Consider the following 10,524-nt stretch of genomic DNA (forward strand, 5'->3'; position numbering starts at 1 on the left):
CTACGATTATTTGATCATATTAGTTTTTAACCTATATATGTTGGATTGTTTGGATAATTAATTTAAGGAACAACTGTTGAAAATGTGCATATATACCCTATTTATAAGAAAATAATTCCTTAATAAAAAATTATTTATACTCTCAACAAGTGGCACGGGAGCAGTCCTATGCTAAACTAGGTTGCCTCTGCCCTTTTACTATCACTGTCCCTAAAAAATAAAATAAAAATTTTGACTAATTAATTAAGGTGGTTGTTCATTGGATAGTTTTTTAAAACGAACTAAAGATAATCTTGGGTCAAAATTAAGGACTAATTTTTGAAATACTGCTATATATTTAAGAGTCTAATATTTTCAACAAGTTATTGATACACACTCGAGAATCAAAGCACTAATTAATTTTTTAAATCAAAATAACTCAGATATTCAACAAATTTACAATAATTCTCTTGTCTCATTTAACAAATTAAGTTAGATTTTCTTAACAATATGGGTACACCGGTATACCCCTAAAAAAAAGACTTCACCCTAGATTTCGTTGAGAAAGACATGGCAGAGAATGTAAAGAGTTACAAAAGATAGTAACGAGAGTTTGGAGTCTCACTTGTAGTTGTTCTGAGAATGCAAAAGAGATTGGAGCATCAAGTCCATACTAAGAAAAGAAATGGCTTAGAGCATATTGATGAATCTCATTTTGAGATCTTAAACCACTTTTTGATGGATCTTAGAGTGTCACATGTGTATCAAGATTTTGCTTCTTTTTTACTCTAATGGTATATCTTAACTTGAGATCTTGAGTCACTTTTGTAGGTCCTACAATGGATCCCACTTAAATATATATTATTAATTATTTTAACATTAAATTTAAGTAATTAATTGTAAATATTTTAATTATTAAATAACTAATATTAAAAAATAAATGTTTTGATAATTAAAATTTTTATTTATGACTTAAAGTTAAACTCAAGAAAAATACATAACATGCATAAGCAACAAAATACAAAACATTGACATTAAGCAAGAAAAATTATATTTCATTATTATTATGACCGAAACGTTTCCAAATATGCTTCACCAAGTCTGTTTGAAGTTGTTGATGAACTTCTCTTATATGCATATAACGTCTTGTTTGTAGGTATATAGCAAAGTCGGGAAGAGCACCACGAAATACATCAATGTTTGAAATATCTTTGTCTACATGATCATAATCAACATCAACATTATCATTATATGTATCTTGTTCGTGTTCAACAATCATGTTATGCAATATAATGCATGCTATTATAATATTATTCATCGTATCAGTGTGCTAGTTATGTGATGCACCACATATAATTGCAAATCAAGATTTTAGCACACCAAATGCTCTTTCCACATCTTTTCTTGTCGATTCTTGACATTTGCAAATAACTTTCTTTTTTCTCCTTATGGCATGGGGATGGTTTTCACAAAAGTGACCCAATCGGGATAAATGCCATCTCCAATATAGTATCCTATATTATATAGGATTTCATTAATTGTAAATTGCACTAGAGGAGCTTGACCTTGCAAAACATCATTAAGCAGGGCGATTGGTTTAACACATTAATGTCGTTGTTTGAACCTGTAACTCCATAATATGCATGTCAGATCCATAAGTCTTGTGATGCGACAACTTCAAGTATTACTATGGATTTGTGATGATCACCTCTATGATATTGGTCTTGCTATGCAATTGGGCAATTTTTCCATTCCCAATGCATGCAATCAATAGAACCCAACATACCTGGAAACTCATGTGCCTCTCCAATTTGTAGCAGGCAATTAATGTCGTTGTTGTTTGGGCTTCTCAAATACTCGTCCCCAAATATCTCGTTCACACCCTTTACAAAATCTTATAAGCATTCAATTGTAGTGCATTCGACAATTCTAATGTACTCATCAACACTATCAGAAGGTGATCTGTATAGCAGTATACGAATTGTTGTAATGCACTTATGCAATGGTGAAAGACCCCTTCAGACATGGTTGATGTGTCTTTCGTTAGGATTTCGTATACAATCGATGAAGATGATGCAACTCATTTTTAATTGCTTCACTTTTTTCCCTTATTGCTGCTTCCATGCCCGTCAAGTCTACAATCGACGAAGACGTTGCAACTCTTTTCCCCTTCATCTTCCTCTCGGCTGACCTTTTTCCTATTGAGCGGGGGATTGATGATGGTGTGTCACTTTTTATAGCCCCAATATTTGTCTTAAGATTAGATGATGACGTATAATCCCCTTTAGTAGAAATTTGTGTTCTTTTAGAACTAGTTTCTTTGATCTAATCATTTTGGTTGATTTTTCAGTAGTTTCCATGCATGCTCTAAAGTAAAATAACTTCCCTCATCTTCCTTCCAAATGGCATATGCATGAACCATTACATCGTTCTCTGTGTACCTGCTTTTCTTCAAATCAACAACTTGCTTATAATGGCCCTTGAACTTTTGAACGGTCGCATTAATTTTTTTGCCATCAAGATTTCACTTGATTCAATGTTCTCTTATCGAGATTGCCACGAAAGTTGTTGTAATTTTCTGTTACTCTCAGCCAGAAATGATGTCTTGCTTGACCATCACCAATAATTTGATCCATTTGAGACATTAAGCTATGAACCAATAAGAAGTGTATTTTTTTCAATATAAAAGAAAACTAGCGACTTCTTTTTTGTAGAATTCTGTCACAACCTACCCTTCGGTGGGAGGGCGATGCCAGACTCACGGATTCCAAGGATGGAAAACGCGCGGAGTCGCCACCAATGTTTATTTGAGGAAAATGTTAGAAAAAACCAAAAGCGAGTCTACAAATTTTAAGAACAAAAGTTTGGGAGTTTTTACATGCGGGGAAGGTATTAGCACCCCATGCGTCCGTCATAAGGGACGACAGCCTTTAATCAAATGTGCAAAATCATGACTTCAAATCTTATTTTATTTTCCCTTTCTATTTTTTTATCCTTTTGGGGTTGACAAGAGCATGACTCTTGCTCCTACGTATCCTCAATTGCGATGAGAACCTCAAACCTACGTAGTTCTTTGAAAGCAAGAAAGTTGCACGTAGGGTTGATTTTAGACTTTTAAAAGGTTCATTTTAACCAATAAAAGTAAAAAAAAAAGGCGTCAAGGCATTGGACCTTTGAACGGATTTAAGCGATTTTTTTGTGGATAAAAGCTTGATTATGAGTTGATTTTAGCTTTGGTTTCACTTGGTTACTTCCAAACTCATTAAAAAAATGGCTTGAAAGTAAATGACCGGTTGAAACTTTATTTTTCAATGATTAACTGAGGTTACAACATAAACGATCGGTTGAATTTTTATCTTACAATGATTAAGTGAGATTACGACACAATTAATCGATGAAAACTCGCTTTACAATGATAAAAATGAGATTATGGCATAATTAATCGGTCGAAACTCGCTTTACGCAAGGAAATGAGATCACTGATTGTAGGAAAATGAAGATGAAGATGCGGAAAGCAAGAGTGGACCCCTAAGGGTGCACATAATGAATTCACAACTTCAAAAGTAAAAACTAACCGGTCGACGAACGAAGAACGAACGAAGAACGATGAAGAATGATCACGGAATCGATCACGAAAACGTTACGGAAATGCCTCAACCTTGTTTTTTCTTCTTTTTTCTCTTCTTTCTCACTAATTTCATTGAAAACCTTTTGATTTTAGGTGCTGGCCCCTTCTCCTCAGCCCCCCTCACGCCTATTTATAGGAAATGAGGGGTGGAGGTTGCACAACAGCTCACCCAGGTGAGCTGCTTGCTTCCTTCGAAAGTAACCTTGCTCGCCCAAGCGAGCTGGTTGCTTCAGCCCTAAGCTTCGTAGTGGGCCCAGGGGCTGAAAAATGCCCCAAAAATGACCCTTTTGCCCTCCTTTTGAATATTTTGCACATTTCCCTCTAAAACGTCACAAAACCTTGCGGATCGCGCAACAATTGGTGTTAAGCAGCTCAATTCGGCTGGCAAGAATCCAAACATTTGCAAATGATCATCCCCGGACGAAATTACGGTATGACAGTTGCCCCTCTTTACTTGTCTTTTATTGGAAATAAAGGAGAAGTAAAGATAAAGACACTAATTTCATTCGAGCGATCTCACCATCCGACCGGCCACTAGCGGAAACCTAATCAATGAAACCTGTCGAAAGAAAGTGCATAAGATGCATCAGGTATATCAACAAAAGACCCCAAAGTCTTGCAAAGTAAGAGAGACATTGAAGTCTCGACAAAAGACTCTAATGGTCTTTGAAAGGATAAAGAGAGAAAGACATTGATAGTCTCCGCAAGACAACAGACTTTGATAGTCTAGGAAAAGTAAAGAAAAGCGGATGACTATGATTGTCTCTGCGTGACGACAGACTTCGATAGTCTTGAAAACAAACAAAAGCGGATAACCATGATTGTCTTCGCATGACGACAAACTTCAACAGTCTTGGAAAAGTAAAGAAGACTGTGATAGTCTTGACAAAAGACATTGAAGTCTTTGAAATGTAAAGAGCAGATGACCATAATTGTCTCTGCAGGCCAACAGACTTGATAGTCTCAAAGGCAAAAAAGACTGTGATAGTCTTGATCGAAAGACATCGAAGTCTTCGAAAAGAGAAAGATGACCTTCATTGTCTCTGCATGCCAACGGACTTGATAGTCTCGAAGGCAAAGAAGACTGCGATAGTCTTGGTTGAAAGACATTGAAGTCTTCGAAAGGAGGCAGATGACCTTGATTGTCTCTGCATGCCAACGAACTTGATAGTCTCGAAGGCAAAGAAGACTGTGATAGTCTTGGTTGAAAGACATTGAAGTCTTTGAAAGGAGGCAGATGACCTTGATTGTCTCTACATGCCAACGGACTTGATAGTCTCGAAGTCAAATAAGACTGCAATATTTTTCATCAAAAGACATTGAAGTCTTTGAAAAGAGGTAGATGACCTTGATTGTCTATGCATGCCAACAGACTTGATAGTCTTGAAGGCAAAGAAGACTGCGATAGTTTTCGTCGAAAGAGATTGAAGTCTTTGAAAGGAGGGAAATGACCTTGATTGTCTCTGCATGTTAATGAAATTGATAGTCTCAAAGGCAAAGAAGACTGTGATAGTCTTCGTCGAAAGACATTGAATTCTTCGAAAGGAGGCAGATGACCTTGATTGTCTTTGTATGCCAACGGACTTGATAGTCTCGAAGGCAAAGAAGACTGCGATAGTCTTTGAAAAGTAAAGGCGCAGATGACCATGATTATCTCTGCAAAACAACAAACTATGATAGTCTTTGAAAAAGTAAAGGCGCAAATGACCATGATTGTCTCTACAAAACAACAGACTATGATAGTCTTTGAAAAGTAAAGGCGCAGATGAACATGATTGTTGCTGCAAAACAATAGGCTATGATAGTCTTTGAAAAGTAAAGACGCAGATGACCATGATTGTCTCTACAAAACAAAAGACTATGATAGTCTTTGAAAATCTTTCACTAAATCGTGAACACGCTTAACAAAGAAACAAACCTCTAAACTGGTCAGAATAACATATATTTTTGAAGAAAAACAATGTGATTACTGGGGAATGAAAGCATGCAGATAGAACTTCCCATAACCAAAATGAGGTTTAAGATATTAACATTTCGTTTCTAAAAGAGAATTAGAAGAAACACTGGTTCCAACCAAATAGGGAAAAACTGCTCAAGGTGTATAAAATCTCACACAGACAAGTGTTTCATCCTAACTCCAAACCATAGACATGTCATGATTTGACTTTGTAAGTAATTTCCCATCAAATCAAAGATAATATGCACGATCATGGATCAACAAGACTTTTAGGAAGTTGGGTTGGTGGGAAATTCGGCCTTGGTCATTCTAGCCTTAAACTAAGTTAAGGTTAATATTTTCTTTCTTTTTGCTTTTGACAATTTTGCACATTGTTTAGACATGGTCTGGTCCAAAGAACCTCTTTTTTTTCCTTTTCTTTTCTTTTGGTTTTCTTCAATTTTTGATTGATTGATTTTTTTCTTTTTTCTTTTCTTTCTTTTTTTGTTTTTGCACATCTCTAACCCAAGGTAAGAGAAGTTTCTCTTGGAAAATCTTCCAGCCTTCTCTTCCTAGGGTAAGGTTGCAAATTTCCATCCTAGGTCAAGGTTATGGCCAAGAATCAGCACTTGGCATAAAAGGCTTACAAATAATGGGACATGATTTATGTTGGGTTTCTGTTTGGCAAATGGCTCAGGAACAACGGAATGCCCCAATCATTTCCATGAAATGCATATTATGACAATTAGAAATTTATGCAAAGTAAATCATCGCACACATCCATGTGGACACTCAAACGTAATGCTTTTGTGGCCATGTAAACACTAGGGCTTAGGGTTTACTTCCCTACTCAATCAAACCAGTGTTTCCGAAAATTGCTCTTTTATCAAGTCACACACACATTCGAGTCCATTTAGGCATTTCAGGAAAATCTTTCAGTGCATTCACCTTTTAGGTGCACATTCATTCTTTTTCAAACACATTTTTGTGTTTTGATCCGTGGATTTTCCAAGGAAAACTGGCAGTCATTCTTTTCCAAAAGCGTGTTGGCTTTTTTAGTTTTCTTTCTTATTCTTTTCCTTTTTTAGAAATAGTTGGTAATCTGAGGAACAAAAGGTGCGTAAATGAAAACAATAAACAAGGCCCTATTTTTTTCCTACTTAGTTTTTTTTTATTCAGACAAACCATAGCAACGCAACAGTTCGATGATACGCTAGAAGCGGTAAAGTTTATCACAATGAGATAACAAAAAACTGAAAGTGATAACATAAAGTATAGTTTTATCGAAATGAGATAACAAATAAAAACTGAAAGCGATAACATAGAGTACAGTTTTATTGAAATGAGATAACAGATAAAAAAACTGAAAAGAAATAACAAAATAACGATGAAACCACAATTTTTTGGGCGATCTCAGCCATGCAACGCTGCCTTGTCAAGTGAAGAAATCTAGCATATCAGCCATGTCGTCATCCTCTTGAGCTCCATCATCGTCCCTAGGGGCCCCTGCAGGTCTTTCCCCTGTCTCAAAATCAGGCTCATCCCCAGGCCATGCAACCGTGGCTCCGAACTGCTCGGGGGTAGGCCACGGGAAAAGACTGTGGTCCTGGCTCTGCTAATGCTGGGTGTACCGGTAGAAGCTCTCGTTCAGCTGCACCTGACCCCTGTGATTAGCCGCCTGCTGGCTAGTCACATGCTGCATGTAAGTGTGCATCTAAAGCTCCATCCTCTTCAGGTGAGCGGATATGGACTCTAAGGATGGTGTCTCTTGTAGAGGCGACGACGGTGCACCTATGGCTGGCTACTACTGGCCCTCCTCCTGTTGTTGTGTCTACTTGGACATGCAGTATTTCTCTATGAAAGCCCTGCTGATGGGGGGGTGGATAAGCTTGGTGGGGGTGACCAGCACTCTATAAAACTGGCAAAGGCCCGTGATCAAAGCAGGAAATCCCAGGGCCCTGTTGGACTTCTCCAGGTCCACTGGGTGTTTAGGAGGCGTGATCCCTACAAACTGATATATAGCATCCGAGATCAACTGGACAACATGGACACTCACTTGAGTCAGGATGGCATAGATCAGCTGACACTTCAGTAGGGGGAGGTCTGAATTATGGTCGCTTGTTGCTGAGAAGCAACGTCATCCAAATCTGTGTAAGGGTGGTCATGCTAGTGTGCATGATCCACACCTGTCTCCTTGCTATGCTCCGGGCGAAGTTCTATCCTAGAATGCACAGCAACTGGCTGATAGCCTCCTCATCAAACCCCGAGGCCTGACTCCTCCTCTGGCTGAACTTATAGCGCTGGCCTTCCTCCAGGACCAATGGATGCCCTAGAAACTAATTAATGGCATCCTCATCGAAGGGGATCCATTGGCCTCTCACCCAGGAGCGCTTGTTTCTGGCTCCCTCCTCCGTGGGCCAGGCGTTGGCATAAAACTCCATGACTATCTCGGGATCGTACTTAGCCATGGGTGATACAAACTGAGTCCATTGCCTTCGAGCAATTTCCTCTTGAAACTCAGTATACTCTTCGTCCCTCAGCTGGACTCGCCTCTCCTTGAGGAACGACCAACCTTTAATGGCCTCAAATCATCGTTGGTGTTCCTCACTCCGGAACCTATGTCCATCAAACTTCACATTTACCTGTGGGGCCGCACTGGAACCCTCTCCAGCGACATCTTTCTTAAACCTCTTGGCTGGAAGTTTTTTCGAAGCCATTTCCTGTGAGGATACATTTGTAAAGTTAGTTTGCATGCAATACCAATTATCACAATAAAGGCCAAACAAACTAAAATGGTGCACGCTTCTTTGCTATATTTTTGGTGAAAGGCATTTTATGAAATATATCCACATATATATACACACACACTTTTTTTTAAAAGCATTTTTTTTATGCTACATATCCACATATATGCACACCTCTTTTGAAAGGCCTTTTCTTGCTATATATCCACACATATATACACATTTTTTGAAAGGAATTTTCATGATTTTATGAAATATATCCACATATATATACACACACACTTTTTTTTAAAAGCATTTTTTTATACACACACACACACACACACACACACACACACACATTTTGAAAGGCATTTTCATGCTATATATTCACATATATATTCGTTTGGAAAGGCATTTTCATGCTACCTACCCACACATTTTTGTAAGGCATTTACCATGTTGCAGCAAATTCAAATGCTAGTCTAAAAAACCTCACAAATATGTTCTCATATTCATGCATTTTTACATCCAACACCAAAAAACTTAGATTCCTAAGTCTAAGTCATGTTTTTGGCACTTTATTCTAGCTTCTATAAACTGTCCACACACTCAAATTTCCCAATACCACACGCAAAAGCCGTTGAGGCATTTCACTGAACACTTGGTGGGCGCATGTTCAAACATGAAAAAAATGAGGAACGGGGGCAAAGTGACATGCCCATTCATCTCAAAACTCAAGATAGGCCCATGGCCATCCCCTACAGCCCCCCAACCCAAGCAAACAACTATGGATTTGCACATACATTGTCTCAGATTTTTCCAAACATAGACAATTAGAGCACTAAAACATCACAATGGAGAGCCAAAAATTCAAGGGTAAGTCTACTTATGTAGGGATGAACAAAAACACAACAAATGAAAGCAAAAAGGCACAAATGAAGACCTAGGGCTACTGGATTTGTGCACTGCCATAGGTTTGGTGTTCTTTGAACTTGGGCGATGAAATGGGGTGAAGAAATGGCTTCACTCCTTCCCCAGTTATGTTTCTGGATCAGATATGCTCACCCAAGCAAGCTAAACCTGTCTCTTTTTTTTTTTTTTTTTTGCAAAACTCCTTTGCAACAATTTAAACCATTCCTTGTTGCGTTTATTATTTCGTTAACTCCTATGGTCGCAAATAAACTAGGCACATTTAAGTAAAGTTCAAGAAAGCAGATAAATAAAAGCGTGAATCCTAAAGAACAAAGTTAGAGATACTAGGCTTCCTCTTAGAAGCGCTTTTTTAACGTCTTGAGTTGGACGCGAGATGATGGTTGCTTGATCATGGGCCTAGCACCTGCTCGTACTTGCCCTTAAGCTCTTGAATAAAAGAAATGGTATCATGTAGTAAATGTGAAACAACACCATAAAATATCGATATGACCTTTCACCTACCCTTTAATTTTGGTGTGATATTGACCATCACTCAAAATGACTTTTATTTATCCTCTGATTCGCAGGATGACAAGATGCAAATGCGAATGCATGCATGTTTATGATTAAACTTTTAAGTGCAACAATTAAACCGGTGTTATTTGTGTTCAATTTTACTTAAATGCTTATGGCATCCCATTCAGTGGGTAAGATCAGGAGTGTATGTTCTTAAGAAGTAAAAGACACAACACAGGAAATTTAAGATGCAAATCATTAATCCAATATTTATTAATGTTGCGATCATGGTTTACAAAGGTGTTTAATACTTTGGAGATCCCAATGAGTCCATGGAGAACAAACATGTATTGAACCCTCCAGCTGCCCTAGGTACTAAGCATAATATCGTTTGACGACATCAGAATTCACGGGCAAAGGCAATTCTTCATTATCCATGCTGGCAAGCAACAATGCACCCCCCGAAAATGTCTTCTTCACAACAAAAGGTCCTTCATAATTCAGAGCCTACTTTCCCCTATGGTCCTTTTGAGCTTGGGATATTTTCTTCAAGACGAGATCCCCTTTGTTGAACTTGCACAGACGTACCTTCTTGTCGAAAGTGTTATTCACTCAACTTTGATACAATTGCCCATGGCTCATGGTGGCCAACCTCTTACCTTCTATAAGGTTCAGTTGATCAAAGCAAGTTTGGTCCCATTCCGTACACCCAAGATAACGGAGTTGCCCCAGTTGATGTGCGTACAGAGGTTCGATAACCATGTAGCGCAAAAGAGAGCATCTCGTGCCAATCCTTGTATGACACGGTCATCTTCTGAACTATCTTC

Source organism: Glycine max, chromosome 11, assembly GCF_000004515.6.
Source record: "Glycine max cultivar Williams 82 chromosome 11, Glycine_max_v4.0, whole genome shotgun sequence".
In the NCBI taxonomy this organism is placed as follows: Eukaryota; Viridiplantae; Streptophyta; class Magnoliopsida; order Fabales; family Fabaceae; genus Glycine; species Glycine max.